The sequence below is a fragment of the Mus pahari genome, chromosome 10 (genome assembly GCF_900095145.1).
Source record: "Mus pahari chromosome 10, PAHARI_EIJ_v1.1, whole genome shotgun sequence".
Classification (NCBI taxonomy): domain Eukaryota; kingdom Metazoa; phylum Chordata; class Mammalia; order Rodentia; family Muridae; genus Mus; species Mus pahari.
In genome coordinates this window covers 93,964,589-93,981,480 of record NC_034599.1, presented here as the reverse complement: position 1 = coordinate 93,981,480, position 16,892 = coordinate 93,964,589, and the positions used below count along the sequence as shown (strand labels likewise).

At 36.7% G+C, this 16,892-nt stretch overlaps 1 protein-coding gene across 6 annotated transcripts in view; it reads right to left on the bottom strand.

The window, feature by feature from the left end:
• Stag1 (stromal antigen 1) overlaps positions 1-16,892 on the bottom strand; it is a 305,967-nt gene that overhangs the window by 254,248 nt on the left and 34,827 nt on the right. The window contains exon 1 of one of the 6 annotated variants that reach the window (XM_029543702.1): positions 9,515-9,791. The exons of the other annotated variants lie outside the window; for them this stretch is intronic. The gene's annotated coding sequence lies outside the window, so the exon portion shown is untranslated. Of the gene's footprint in view, positions 1-9,514; positions 9,792-16,892 lie in introns of those variants that run through there. 6 annotated transcript variants of the gene reach the window in all.

Sequence of the window (16,892 nt, the reverse complement as noted above, 5' to 3'; positions counted from 1 at the left end):
CTCAGTAGGTAAGAGCACCCGACTGCTCTTCCGAAGGTCCTGAGTTCAGATCCCAGCAACCACATGGTGGCTCATAACCATCCGTAACAAGATCTGATGCCCTCTTCTGGAGTGTCTAAAGACAGCTACAGTGTACTTACATATAATAAATAAATAAATCTTTAAAAAAAAAAATAACCTAATACAACTGGGACTAAACAGATGCTTCAGCAGTTAAGAGTACATATTGGTTTTTCCAAAAGACCTGAGTTTAACTCCCAGCATCTACATTGGGTGGTTCACAACTACCTATAACTCCAACTCAGATGATCTGATTCCTCTATCCTGCCATGGCGCATACCTGCATACACAAAATGTTTTTGGATTTTATTTTTCTTTTGAAGTAGGGTCTTACTGTATTGCCCTAGATGGCTTCTCTGCCTCACAAATGCTGAGACTAAAGGAACACAACATCAAGCACACTCTAAAATTAAATACATTTTTAAAGGTTGATACAACTTAAACTGACAAGATGGTTAAGCAAGTAAAGAAAATTGTCACCAAGTAACCTCAGTTTGATTCCTGGGACCTATATAGTAAAGAAGAGAACTAATAACTTCCACTGTCCTTTTATAGACACACACACACACAAAATGGCAAGAGCATATGCTACCAAATAATAAATAAAATTTAATTTAAAACAGATTTGACTATTTCTAAATGGTGAAATTCTTTTAATCTTTTTATCTTGCTTTAGTTAATTATATGTATTTACCACAACAAACAAATATTACATACGTAGTATGAACAAATTCTTTAAGTCTACACAGACCTGAATGTAATCTGTCAAGACAGTAACATTGCTGAAATGTTACATACACATTCAGAACCTACAGAAACACTTTATAAAGGCCTTTACTGTAATTAATAAAGAAAACATTATAATCTAAAACACACATCAAACTCTGACAAGCTCAATATTAAAAAGCATACTACAAGAATTAAAGATGTGCAACTTAGTAAGAGTAATTTCACTAACCCATTTTCTTCTATAGTTATCCAGACCAAAAAATAAATAAATAAAAATGAATGACACTATAAATCAGATAAACCCATTATCTAAATAATATTCCACTCCAATCAACCAGGGAATTTCTAATTACTACTAATTTAAATTTTCCATTTTATCCGAGTCAAAATAGCTAAGATCAAGAAAACAACTGTTGACAAATGCCATCAAGGATGAAGGGAAAAGGTAATCCTCATTTACTGTTGGGGGGATTTGCAAACAAACTGGTACAGCCACAGTAGAAATCAGTGTGGGGAAATCTCAAAAATTTAAAACAAAATCTACTTTATGTCCCATCTATACCACTACTGTGCAGATGCTGAAAGGGCTTGACAACCTATGCTACAGATACTTAGCTCAGCCATGTTCATAACTCTTCTATTCATAATAGCTAGGAAATGGGAAAAAACTAAATGTTATTCAATAGACAAAGGAATAATTAAAATGTGGTAGATATAATGACATAGTACTCAGCCGTAAAGAAAACTGAAATCATGAAATTTGCACGTAAGTGGGTAGAACCAGAAAATATATTGATGAGTACCCCAAGATTAGAAAGAAATAAAATACCGTGTGCTCTTATTTGTGGTTCCTACCAATAATTTTCAAAATTAGTAAATGACTTTTATTAACTGAGGAAGTATGCTGAGACAGGGGTTAGAGCTCTGGAGAGAGAAGTAGCAAATACAGGTACTCTGAAGGAGGAAATGGGGGAGGGAGGCTCTCAATGAGGAAGGTGGGAGGGAGAGCAACAGAGGCAAGAGCATTACTGAAAAAAAAAAATCACAGGGAATCATGTTTTGTTAACCTAAAATTACATCTAATATGTGTATGTGTTAATATGCATACATGCATGTATATATTACATATTTACTTATCAAATGAAATCACATCACTTGGGGGTAATAAAGTTCCTTCCAAGAGCCTCAGGTTACCTAGCAAAATTCCCAGTACCAAGAAACCTCCTTTAACGTCGCTGCTCCAAGGATGCCAAGGAAGCCTCCCAAAAATATTCTGTTGCTGTTGCCCTTGGTTTTCTCCCAGAATTTTAAGGTAAGTTACTGCTGCTGAAGACACAGGACTTGGAGGATCCAAGCTGGATCTTAATCCAAAGTCTTCTCCATAAAAACTACCTTTCATAGTACAGAAGGTTCTAGCCAAGGTACCAAGGGAAAAAGCAATCAATAGTCCTTCTTAGCTGTGACACCCAGAAGCCACAAAGACCAGCAAAACATGATATCCACAAAGGTGAAACTATGACACTTTTAGCTTAGTGATAACAGCTGTCTAATTAGATGTAAGGCCCATTCAACAGGAAGGAATTTCTGCTTGATATTCTAAACCAGTCTTTCTCAACCTTCCTTACGCTGCAACCCTTTAATACAGTTCTTCATGTTGTGATGACACCAAACACCATAAAACTATTTCATTGCTACTTCATAACTATAATTCTGCTACCGTTATGAGTCATTATGCAAATATCTGATATGCATGATATCTGACACGCAACCTCAAAAGTGTCATGACCCACAGGTTGACCTAGCAAACTATCCATGACTAGTGAGGCCATAGAACCTAGAGAAAAACCTATTACAACCACTTTCCCAAACCAGTATAATCTCTGTATCATCCACAGATGGGTGTGGCCTTCAACCTACAACAAAGATGCTTCTTTTGCAGTAGAAGAAACCATTATAGGAAGCCAGAACTAGTCAAAACACAGAAAATAACAGACCATAGGGTTTCTAGGCCCCATTGATACCCTACAACAGAGCCCTATATCTAAGGCCTAGGGAATATTGCAGAAGTGGGAGTGAAAAGACTGTAAGAGGTAGAGTACCAGAATATCTGCTGTGAGATAGTTTGTCTCTCTCTCTCTCTCTCTCTCTCTCTCTCTCTCTCTCTCTCTCTCTCTCTCTCTCTGTGTGTGTGTGTGTGTGTGTGGACAACACTAGTTGGCATGCTGACAAGGATGAGGGACATCTCACAACCTTCCCTATATGAAAAGCTACAAGCAATTAATGATTGCTGAGAGTGGGAAAATGAGTCTTCCCCAGGAATTAACCTCAAATTATCCAATATCAAGTGGTTAGCCCTAAAAGCATATAAATATGAGCAACACCAAAAGGACTACACAGATATTAATCTATTTAGATGTGGACATACAGCAAGAAAATTAAAGAAAGCAATAAAGGTAATCAAAGATAAACCCATGAGCAGACATATATATATTTACAATTAAATTTTTTTCACTCTCCTGGCTAGTTTTTTATCAACTTGACACAAGTTTAGAGTTATTTGGGAAGAGGGACTCTCAAGTGGGAGGTGAGGGGAAGCCTATTTAGAAACTGCCTGTAGGCAAGTCTTTCAATTTGTTATTGATATAAAAAGGCCTTCTCCATTGTGGGTGATGCAACCCCCTGGACAGGTAGAAGCCCTGGGTGTAAAGGCTTTACAAGTTACTTGAGAGCAAGTCAGTAAGTAGCATACCTCTTTGGCTTCATTTGTTTGTTTGTGTGCTTGTTTGTTTATTTATTTGTTTTTCGAGACAGGGTTTCTCTATATAGCCCTGGATGTCCTGGAACTCACTCTGTAGACCAGGCTAGTCTCAAACTCAGAAATCTGCCTGCCTCTGCCTCTCAAGTGCTGGGATTAAAGGCGTGTGCCACCACTGCCCCCTGTTGCTTCTTTGGCTTCTGTATCAATTTCCTATCTGCAGGTTCCTGCCCTGATTTCCCTCAGCAATGACCAAAATGTTTATTGTCATGGAATTTTATCACAACAATAGAAACCATAAATAAAACATTCACCTATAGTGAACATTTTATATTAAGATAGTAAACAACTTAATATCTAATAACTAAACAGAAATTACTACTGAAAATTATTTTATTTTATTTTATTTTATTTTATTTTTTTAATGTATATGAGTGCTTTGCCTGCATAGATGTCTCACATGCTAGGTAGTCACAACAGGCAGCAGAGCAGTGGGTACCCTGGAACTGGGATTACAGACAGTGTGAACTACAAGGATTCAAATCGAGTCCCTCTAAAAGAACATCCAGTACTCTTGACCACTGAGCCATCTGAAAATGCTGGGGCTGGACAGGTTTTTAAATTTTTATATGCCATTGAAAATTTCAGGGGAAAAGAATGAGTAGAGGATCAGAGGGTGAATGAAGGTCTAATAAGTTTGAAAATACTGTAAAAAAAAAGTGTGACTAGAGACAGCTTAATAGTTAAGTATATATAACGTTCTTACAGTGTACTACTTAAAGAAGACTGGAGTTCAGTTCCCAAAACCCACATCAGGCAGCTCACGACTACTCAAACTCCAGAGGATCAAATGGCCTTTATAGGCTCCTTTAGTACCTCTACTGCACTCACATACTTCAAAAGTAAAATCAAACTGAGCAGCTGTGGTGCATGCCTTTAATCCCAGAGAAAGACAGATGTGAGTTCAAGGCCAGCCTGGTCTACAGTGTGAGTTCCAGGACAGTCAAGGTTGCACAAATAAACCTTGTCTTGGAAAACAAATTAATTGCTTACTTATGAATAAATCTTTTTAAAAGACTGTTACTTTGTATACTAAAAAGAAATCTAAATTAAGTCAAAAAATATTAATGAAAAATTAAAGTTGAAATGCCTATAGAGGAAAAATTACAAGTGCACATATAAAGAATGATCTACTTACTTTATGTATAATCATATATAGAGAGAATAAACTTTTAAAATGTCACTAATAGTAGCACTCTAAGACTAATGTTAACTTCTTGAACTTTATTTTTCCTAATGTCAAAGAGGACTGGTAATTTTATCAAGTAACAACATAATCTAGTACTTCTATTATTGTCTCAGTAGAACAGGATGTAGAATCACTTAATTATTTGAACAGTACCATTTTAAAACAAAATGATTAAATATTTCTAAATATCTCTTTAATAAATCAAAGGTAATTATTGCTATTTCTGACAACAAAGTCAAAAATCAAGTAACAAAATATACTAGCACAGTAAAATCTGATGAATCAGTTTACGCACTACACCATAATCTTTTGTTTGTTTTTTATTCTGGGGAAGCCACAAGGTCTTGTTCATTTTAGACATATTCTACCATTGAGTGCATTACATTCCCAAGCCCAGGGTCTTATGTAGCTCAGACTTGCCTCAAGCTCACAATCCTCCTGACTTTGTCTCTCAATGTCTGGGACTATATGTACAATCAATTTTTTAAAGCTCTAGAGGCAGAAACAGATATAATAAGTCCCATATTTTAGTTCTATTTCCAATACCTTCTGCCCTAGGCCACCAAATCACTTTTACAAAATAAAATAATTTCTGAAGAGATTTTATTATTCTCCAAACATCACCTGAATTACAACCTAATTTTAATTACATATACTATTATCTAATTGCTAAAACAAAGACACTCTATTATTAATACCATAGTTGTAGAAGTGATAGTAGGTGGACACAGATGAAAACTGTCATTTAACAAGGCTGACATTCTACATGACTGGTGCCATTCTACATGGTTCATTTTTATTATGCCAGTTCTTTTTAAACTGTTCACTACATCTGGGGAGGGGGGTGCAAGTGCACACACTCCCATGCCATGATGCACTTGGAGGGGGTTACAGAACAACTTGTAGGAATAAGGTCTATTCTTCCACCATGGTGGTCTCGGGGATTGAATTCAGGTTATCAGTTTTGGTGGCAAGAACTTTTGCCCACTGAGCCAGCTTGACAGGATTTCTAGAAATTCTTATGCTTAATTGTGATTACTGTGTCAACCTCAAAATCCAAAGTACACTGCACCATCTCTTCCTATACCATTCAAACACGCCCATAAAGGAGGCAGGTTAAGAATCCGAATAAAAAGTGACTCTAACCTAATTCATATAACTACACTAAATGTAGACACTATTCCTGGTTTTACTACTTGTTCTGGACCCATACAATTAACAACCTTCTCATGCCTCAATTCAATTAACTCCTCTGAGGTTCAAGTGTAGAGTGCAGAACATAACTGACAGCTGTGTTTCTTTAAACAACAGTACATGAGGGAAAATAGTAACAAGATTCCAACATTCTTAACAGTTTATAAAAATTATTTTTCAGAACTTGTCATTACTCATAAAATCACTCATATAAAACTGAGTAACAGTAATATAAGTGTTAAATTTTTGATTGCTATTTTGTTAAACTTCAAAAGGTTTAAGAGGATTCCTTCAAACCCTCTTTCATTTGCTCAATTCTCTTCTCAAGCATATTAGGCTCCATTAACAGCCAATCATGTAAGCTGAGCTGCAAGTGACCCGAGAGTTGCCATAGCAACAGCTGCTTTCTGAAATACGTGTTATGCATTTTAAAAGCTCTCACAGAGAGGATACCACATCTATCAATTAACAACCAAAGCTCAACACAGCACATTATCCAAATGAAAGAGAAACTACCTTAAAAAGGCAACAATCTCTTAACAAAAGGGACATTTGATACACTTGACCTAAAATTCTATTGTGATTTATGTTTCAAAATGAAGTCTATAATTAATAAGATGTGACAGCTGAACACTATGCTTTTTAAAGAACAAAACTGATATAAGGAATAATAGCCAGGACTATTTTTAGCAATGAAACATCAAGGATAATGAATGAACATATGCTGCAATATACTATGAAACTGTCATGAAGCCATAGTAATGAAAAAGTTGGCCTAAATGTGGTTTACCAAAATATTTTTCAATATTTGGTCAATGTGAATACCAAAAGACATTGCACTATTTTAAAAATAAAAAAAAAAATCTTTTTGTAATTCATTGATAATTGAGATCTCTTCCCATAAATTCCTGATTAAAAAATGTACTGCTAGCTAGGATTTATCAGCAGTCACTATTCAGCTCTGTGACAAAAAAAACTTTACTCTTTGAGTAATTTTTGCAATGCTAGGGATATGAAACATCCAAAACATAACCTGTTCTTTGCAAAACAGCACCAATGAAATAGTTTGTGAATGTCCACAATTTAAAAACTTAGTCTCAAAAAGCAATTTTTCTATAGTTCAAGTAAACAGACTGCATAAATTCATGATGCTGTTCACCATATTACGGGAGGTGTTACCAACAGGATAATTTAGATAAAGAACATTTTATTAACAGGCTCCAGAAACTTAAATGTGACAGAAGATTCTATTTACATACATTTATTATAACTTTAAATTCTCAAAAACTTCAAAGAATGGATTAACAGCTAGAGACTACTGCAATTACTAAAGCAGAAGTTTAGGAGCAGGGTATAATGAAGATGACAAAGAGAAACTGTTGGGGTAACCTTCCTCAAATTGTATGAAGGTGTGTCTCTATTTTTAATTGTTCACTCAGTACCATCAAAGAGCTCAGTGCTGGCAAGATTCTCATCACTGTCATTTCTATGGACAATAGCCAGTTCTCTATTTTGTTAACATTAGTCCATCCTCACTTGCATAAAGGAAATCTAGGAATGTATCAAAGGTTGTCTCATAACTGACTGGTTATAATAAAGAATTAACAGCCAATAGCTGAGGCAAGAAGGAGGAGGGCTGAACTTCCAGTAAGAGGACAGAGAGATGGAATGCTAGGTTGTAATTGATACAACAGAAATTAGAGGATCATTTAAGTCAGAATAAAGTAGACTTAAATTCAGAGGAGAACATGGAGGAGATAGACACAGACCACCCTGGAGCACAAAGGTACTACATGTTGGGTCATTGGCTAGAAGAGTTGGACAAAGTTAAAATGGTATCTGGAAGACGGCCCCAACAAAAAGCCTAAGCTATGAACTATAACAGAAGTCTCATGTCATTATTTATACATCAGACAGATCCAGAAAGCACCCATAATAAAAAAACTTTTATATAAGTAAACTGTTAAGAAAGAAATCTAGCAATAAACTACTATAGAAAAGCCTAGTTTGGTTCCCAGCATCTTCTAACAACCTGAAAAGGCCCATTTATTGAAGTATATTAATGAACTGTGTATTAATGTCCTTGAAAATTCCTGTCTCAAAGGTTATTCTGACTCTAAATTGTAAAAAACAGTGGTGGGGAAAGGGGTCTCTCAGTATAAAAACTTCCCTTCTATTTCATCTTTCTATACTCTGAATTTACATAAATTTGGAATATGAGCAAACACTGAACTCAAAACCTAAAACAGTATTAATATTATTTATTATCTTTTGATCCCTACCAAATTACACACATTAATTGGCATATCCCAACGGCATAAGTATACATACTACCATCTCCATTCTATTGGTGGCAAAACTGGGGAACAGAAAAGAAACTTACCTAACATCTCAGTTGTTTGAAGTCAGTCTGACTTTATATTCTTTATCCTTAGCTATTATCCATGAAGCTTATGTGAATGTGAATAAACATGGCTTCTAATCTATAACCTAACACTAGCAAACTAACAACCACTGCTCTATATCACACTTTCATTTCTTCCTTTGACTGAGACTTGGTTAGCATGCCAATTTCCTGGACTGGTTTTGAAAGAGCAAAATAATATTTAGTTACACAAAGGTAAAACAAACAAACAAACAAATAAACAAAAACGCTAAACACAAATCCCCCCAAAAGTAGAAACTACCTATAAATAAAGACTACATAAAAACTACACAAGAAAATAAAATGGCTGATATTTCTCTTGTAAAAGTAGATACAGAGAAATGTATGTAGACAGATAGGCAGACAGGTGTTATGAATAATGATACTAACAATAAAGCTATTTAATGCTTACTATCTGTCAAACATGGTCTTACTAATTTGTCTTATATGCCTTAACACTTGATTGTCCCAACAATCCTAAGAAGCAAATACTATCGCCCATACTTTAGAACATGCAAATAGTTAAAAGAATTTAGAGGAAAGCTGCAAATCACAAAGGATTACTCCTAAGTCACAGAATTTGTAGAGTTTCTCCAGCTGGATTCCTAAACTACTTAGAACTAATGATTCCTTTTGCCCTTCCTTTTTGAACCATGTCTGTATCTGTCCCTGATCTGTATTTTGGGAAAAGTTACCTTGTTTTCCTTGTTCCACAGGTTCATACTTAAATGAACATCACCCATATTTCACTTAAATCTTTAAGATTTAGGACTTCTGACTTAGGTAATTCAGATGAGACTTTGGGTTGTCATAAGAACTACAGGGACCTTGGGACAAGGTAGACTCATGTTGTCTATGAAACAGAGATCTCAGAACCTCTCAGGATGCACTTGGCACTTTATCTTTTGCCCTCTGTGCTACTATGTTATGTATTAAAGTACATGGCAAAAGATCAACAGACATCAAAATAAGAAAATTATCTTTGTAACCAATATAATCAATCACATTGGCCCTGAAGAGAAAAGGAAATAAGCAAATAAATCAAAGAGATGCAGGAGGAAAAGCACATGAAAAACTTGAAGCTTTAGAGGAACCTTCTTACCCTTTATTGCTCCGAGATGAAAGGAGCCATAAATGAAAGCAGCAGGTGGCCTTAGGAATTGAGCAATATTGCTTTTCCCCAACCAACATCCAACAAGGAAAGAGAACCTCGGGAATATATAAGCAAACAGAAATCATTTCTGCCAACAATCTGAGTGGTTAAGGAATCTGATATCTCTAGAGCCTCCAAAAGAAGCTAACTCCTTTTAGACCTTCCTAGATGCTAAGAAAAGATCAATGGACAAGACGAGACATAAGTTGACAGTTCTGTTCTGTACCAAACACACTCCTCAAGACAGGGTTTCTGTGTAGTCCTATCCTAGAACTCACTCTGTAAACCAGGCTGACCTTGAAATCAAGACCTGCCTTTGACTCCCAGGTGCTGGAATAAAAGTCCTGTGCCTCCCAAGTGCTGGGATGAAAGTCCTGCGCCATCATTACCTAGCATAAATGGACATTTTACAGTATTTATAAAACCTAACATAAAAACAAATGAGTCACAAAAATTAAACATTTTAATTTCCCTAAGATTGCATGACCAGTAATTGAGTTTTGTCATTTATATTGGGAGTCTTTTCTTTTTCTTGTGTTTCCTTGCTTGTCTTAAAATTTCCTGCCAATGTGATTCAGTACATACAAAGTTACAGCAGCAGGGACAAAAAATAAAGGTGCCAATGTTGCTTACCATAGGGCTAAGAAGTTCTGTCATCCAAACACATTTCATATAAAATGGGTCCTGGAACTAACTATAGGGAAAAGAGTAGTCTTGAACTCTAAAACCTCCTCCCTCCACTATTCAAGTAATGGGATTACGGGCATTTAATACCATGCCCAGCTCACTGTCAGTAACTGTTGCTGCTGGCACTCAAACCTAAATATAGCTTATGCTCTTAAGCACTGATAAGACAACAGGAGTAATAGCACAGAGTACAGAAAGCTGAACACCTAGAAAAAGACAATTTCCCTGACAGACCTAGAACAAAAGGCACTACATTCCTTCTACAAAGTTTCAACAAATTACTTGGTTCTGGGCTTATTTATATTTATACAATTATAGTAAATAGCAATTACTGATTTTTCAAATAATTATTCAAAGCATAGTATAAATTATACATAATTATATAATATATAACTAATTATAAACATAAGCCTTCACAGAATCAAAAAGATAACTAATGTGAACACATGACAAGATGAGGGAACAGTTAAAGAATGTTAAATGTACTAATTCCCTATATTTCAGCACTTACAGAATAGACACTACCTAAAAGGCTCAAAATTAGGACATAGGTGAAATAATGACAAACATTTACTAATAAGGATTTCTAAATAGCTTTTCAGTAGTCTTAGAGAAGGGGTGATTACTGTCCTTGTTTTATACATTTCTATGCTCTTTTTAAAAACATGTTGACTATAGAACTTAAAATTTTTAATTTTTAAAAAATATGTGTGTTGATTCATGATGTCTGGGAAGCAGAATCAAGACAGAAGCTATGTATGTAAAAGATAGATCATGAGAAGTGTTTATGGAAGAATGAGAAGAAAAGCAACAAGAGAATAAACAACAACAACAAAAAAACCCATAAGGCTGCAACATAGGCCAGTCAGCTATAAAAAGTACAGCAATAAAAAGGGAGAATTAAGTAAGAACAGCCTTAAACTAGTACAGTCCTCAACTACCAGTCTTAGAGGGAACTCATTCTGGACTGCCCAAAGAGAAGTCCCACGTTAAGCAGAAATGGCTAATGTTATGCTCCATAAGTGAAAAAGAAGCTACGCAGGGAATACATGGCTTGGACTGAATAATGCAGCAAATCTGAAGGGCTACTGTACCTGGAGTCTCAATTAAAGCTGTCCTTAAGGTACAGGTTTTTCAAGGGACATTTAAACAGAACTCTTCCATGGCTGTCACAGATATTCTGTAGTCATTAAAGAAATTTAATGATAGGGAAGATTCTCAGCTGGTAAAGTGCCTTAGTTCAGCTCTCTATTGCCCATGTAAATAGCAAGGTATTGCCTATAATCCCTAGCACTACAGAGGAAGAACCCAACCAGGTGAATTAGTTAACTCCAGCAAAATAATAATAATAGCCGGGCGTGGTAGCTCATGCCTTTAATCCCAGCACTCGGGAGGCAGAGGCAGGTGGATTTCTGAGTTCGAGGCCAGCCTGGTCTACAAAGTGAGCTCCAGGACAACCAGGACTACACAGAGAAACCCTGTCTCGAAAAACCATAAATAAATAAATAAATAAATAAATAAATAAATAAATAAATAAATAATAATAAGGTAGAGAGCAACTGAGGAATATATCCAATACCAACTTGTAGTCTCCACACACAGACAAATACACCAGCACACAAGTGTTCAGACATACATGAATACATTTATGAGCACAAACCAAAGGAGAAAAATTGAAAAGGAGAAAATTAACAACTATCAGAGTCTGTCTGTCAGTTTAAAATTCAAATTTTCTGCATTCCCAGGCTGGCCTCAAATTCAAACTCCAAATGAGTATGTGAGACCTGAGATGGCACACCCTTACAACTAATGCTTCTAATAGAAAGTTCTAGAGCTCTGCATCGTTAGTTCCCAGACAGACTGTGTAAGCTAGTAAAAAGTAGTTAAAAAGTACTGAAGCTTTGATTAACTAGAAAAACTATTATTTTTCTACAAAATCTGCTTGAACATAAGGCTTCAAGACTTAAAAAATTAAAGTTCAAAAATCATGAAATTTGCAGACAAATGGATGGATCTAGAAAACATCCTGAGTGAGGTAACTCAGTCACAAAAGAACACACATGGTATGTGCTCACTGATAAGTGGGTATTAGGCAAAGAGCATGGAATACCCAAGATACATCTCCCAGACCACATGAAGCTCAAGAGGAAGGAAGACCAAAGAATGATGGATGTTTCAGTCCTACTTAGAAGGGGGAACAATATAATCAAAGAAAGTAGAGAGTGGGAGGGACTTGAGAGGAAGAGAGGAGGGGAAGTGGGAAAGAGGGGCAGAATCAGGTATGGGAGGAGATGGAGGATGTACAGAGGGTCAGGAAATTGAACAGAGGTGTGTAGCAATGGGGGATGAGGAACTGGGGGTAGCAACCAGAAAATCCCAAATGCCAAGAAAGCAAGAGCCTCTCAGGTCCCCTTGAGGATGAATTTGCTGAAATACCCCAAAAGGGTGAGGGAGACCATATCCAAAGGTTAGGCATGCCCCCCCCCCCGGTTGAGGAATGGGACCACCCACCCATCTCCAAAATTTTAGCCCAGAATCGCTCCTGTCTAAAGGAAATACAGGAACATAGAATGGAATAGAGACTGAAGGAATGCCCATTCAGAGACTGCCCCATCTGGAAATCCATCCCACATGCAGACATAAAACCTGTCTCCTGAAAGGCTATGCCAGATTCTGACCAATACAGATGCAGATGCTCACAGCTAACCATCTGACTGAAGATAGGGACCCCAATGAAGGAGATAGGAGAAGAACTGAAGGAGCTGAAGGGGCCTTATCTGGCATCAATGAGAGGGGACGCCCTTGGTCCTCTGAAGGCTTGATGCCCCAGTGTAGAGGAATGCTAGGGTAGTGAGGCAGTAGTAAGTAAGTAGGTGGGTGGGTGGGGGAGCACCCTCATAGAAGCAGGGTAAGGGGGGATGGGATAGGGTGTTTGCAGAAGGGGAAACCAGGAAAGAGGATAACATTTGAAATGTAAACAAATAAAATATCCAATTTAAAAAAAGAAAGTTGCTGGGCAGTGGTGGCTTAAGCCTTTAATCACACAGCACTTGGGAGGCAGAGGCAGGCCAATTTCTGAGTCCTAGGTCAGCCTGGTCTACAGAGTGATTTGCAGGACAGCCAGGGCTATACAGAGAAACCCTGTCTCGAAAAACCAAGTTAGTCTATAGTAATAAAAATTATAAGAGTTTTGGATTAATTTTTTTTTAATCTTAAGTCTCACGGGCAGTGATTTTACTCACAATGTGAGCTGCATTACAATACAAAAAATATCCTAAAGCTACTATGTGTAATTTAGTAGCAGAACACTTGCCAAGAACACATCACAGCCCTGGTCTTGCTGCCTAACATGGCAAAAAGCAAAAAAAGAAAATATCTTTTGAACTATTGGCAAACTACACTTATAAATTTAGTCTCTAAAAAATTCTATCTATTAAGGTATAATATTTATGTTAAGTATCCTACTTAACATCTTTAAAACAGCTAAAATTATGGCTTTTGTTGGTAACACAAAAATGACTGGAATACATCATATACTTTTCTAGAAATTTTAAATAAATATATACCTGAAGATTTTAGCCAAATTATTTACCAATCATTTCTATTTTATAGAAATGTGATTAAAAAGAATCATAAAATAGAACTGTGATAAAAAGCACATAATTACACAATTCTTAGTTTTCCCAATCCTATGAAAATAAAACTTCTAGAATTGCCATTTAATTAATTAAAAATGTAATATATGAATCCAAGGTCACCAAATGAAAACAGAAAGCAATGTAAGGATAAACTGATATGTAGCTAATAGCCAAACAAGGATAAAGTTACAAAAATGTCCCTCACAGGCTAGCTGTGCATCACTCCCAAGCTGGTGACAACATTTTGAGAAGTTATGGAATCTTTAATTGAAGGAGTCTCACACTTATGGAAATGGGTCATAATGGAAGAGAGGGTATGAGAGTTTTAAGGCAGCAGTACCACTCCCACTCCCCCTCCCCCTCTATCTGCTTCCTAAGTCAGAGAGATATATACCATGTCACAGCCATGCCTTCCCTGTCAGTACAGACTGTACACCACCTAAAACAGTGAGTCAGTATAAATCCTTTCCTCCTCATGTTGCTTGTGAGGTATTTCTTTGTAGTAATGAGAAAAGCAACTAAAAGAACAAATAAAGTTCCTACAAAATTTGCATTCATCAAGACCCTAACTTATCAGTTCAATCACATACATAAAACATCTTTAATGATAGAACCTCCCCATCTTTTAATCAACTTAATCAATGTGCTAGGATCTATGTTAATTGATACCATTAAGATTCACTAATAAGCCGGGCCTGGTGGCGCAGGCCTTTAATCCCAGCACTCGGGAGGCAGAGGCAGGCGGATTTCTGAGTTCGAGGCCAGCCTGGTCTACAAAGTGAGTTCCAGGACAGCCAGGGCTATATAGAGAAACCCTGTCTTGAAAAAAAAAAAAAAAAAAAATTCCTGAAGAGGTAGAGGGATGATTCAGTGGTTAAGAGCACTGGATACTCTTCAACAACACCTGGGTTTGAGTCCCTGCACCCATAAGGCAGTTCACTGTAACTCCAGTTTGAGGATATCTGACACGCTCTTCTGGCCTCCAAGGACACCACACCCATACATTGTGCAGACATATATGCAAGGAAACATTCACACACATAAAATTAGTTAATTTATTTATTATTTAAAATGCTGCCAAGAACAGATCTGAGACAAAGGAGTATAGGAGCACTGCACTAAGCCGGCTAGATGTAGGCATTTTAGAAGGGATTATAATGAATGTCTATATTACTTTAGATTACTTTAGACAAAAATAAACACTTTAATAATAGCAAGACTTCCAATCCCTAAACATATGTCTTTCCATTTATTTTTCTCCTTTTATTTAAGGGTTCTCTATGTACAGATCATTCATTTCCATGGATTAAAAAGTATTCTGCAGTTACTTGAAATAATACTGTTCCCTTGATTTTGCAGAAGTTCCTTGTTAATACAGAGAAATTCTACTATTTTTACATGGGGATTTTTTTTTTTTAATGGTTTTAGAGCTTTACTGTAGAAAGGCAGGGGGAAGGAGAGAAGGCAGAAAGAGAGAGGGACCAACCATGGCCACATGGGGGAGGTGGGGGAAAGAAAAGAGAGAAGGGGGGCTAGAGAGTAAGAAAGTTGAGAGCTTAAGGAGTTACATGGGGATTTTTAATTGAGCAACTTTACTGAATTTGTCATCAGCAATACATATTTGTTAGAAAAATGATGTTAGGAAACTGAGCAATATGACTTATTTTGTCTCTTTTTATTTCTTTTACTTGATTTGTTACTAGATCTAACAAAGACTTTCAGTACTGTCAGTACTGAAGATCAAACACAAGGCATTCTTCCACTAAACTTTACCTCCAGTGAGCATTAATAAAAAAAGTTATGATAAACTATGGAAGAATAGCTCTGAAAAAAGATGGACTGTTAAGGTAGGAATTTAATTAAAAATAATGCATTGAAATGAAAAGACCATCGCTCATTGATTCAAGCATAGAACAAAATCTAAAAGGATAAAAGCATGAATACATCTTCAGTGTCTTCTGATGTGGTAAAAAAGGAGACATGAAACAATTTACATAACTCAACCACCACTAAAGTAGATTTCTGCGGGAACTGGACTTACAGACAGTTTTGAGCTGTAATGTGTGTGGGGAACTAAATCCAGGTCTTCTGAAAGAGCACCCAGTGCTCTTAAGCACTGAGCCATCTCTTTAACCCCCAGTTTGTTTTCGTATACACCCAAAGACCTCTTCAGGAATGGTACCTGGGCTCTTACACATCAATCACTAACCAAGAAAAAAAAAGTCCCCACAGACTTGCAGACCAAACTAATGGAGGCACTTTCCCAATTGAAGTTTCTTCTTAAATGACACTGGCTTGTGTCAAATTGACCAAAAACTGAATAAAGGCACACAGAAAACAAAATACTATACAGCAATTTCCTTAATGATCGTAAGTACAAAAGTTAGTATTAGTGTTACTTATGATTGCTAAAACTTGCCAACAATCAAGATGTACTTCTCCAGGCAGTGGTGGCGCATGCCTTTAATCCCAGCACTTGGGAGGCAGAGGCAGGCAGATTTCTGAGTTCAAGGTCAGCCTGGTCTACAGAGTGAGTTCGAGGACAGCCAGGGCTACACAGAGAAACCCTGTCTTGAAAAAAATCAAAACAAAAACAAACAAACAAACAAGAAAGAAGTACTTCAGTAGCTACCTGGAAAAATAAATTGTGATATAATCAGACAATACAGAACATTACTCACTGCTAAAAAAGACAAACTATAAACCATAAAAGGCATCAAGAAATTGTAAATATGGTCAGCACCTCTGCCTCCTGCGTGAGGTGAGGTACGTGCTGGCCCGGAGCTCTGCCATTAAACTATCTCATGCTTTTACAACAACAACAACAAAAAAAAAAAAAAAAAAANAAAGAAAGAAATTGTAAATACGGGCTGGAGAGATGGCTCAGCGGTTAAGAGCACTGACTGCTCTTCCAGAGGTCCTGGGTTCAATTCCCAGCAACCACAGGGTGGCTTACAACCATCTGTAATGAGATCCGATGCCTCTTCTGGTGTATTTGAAGA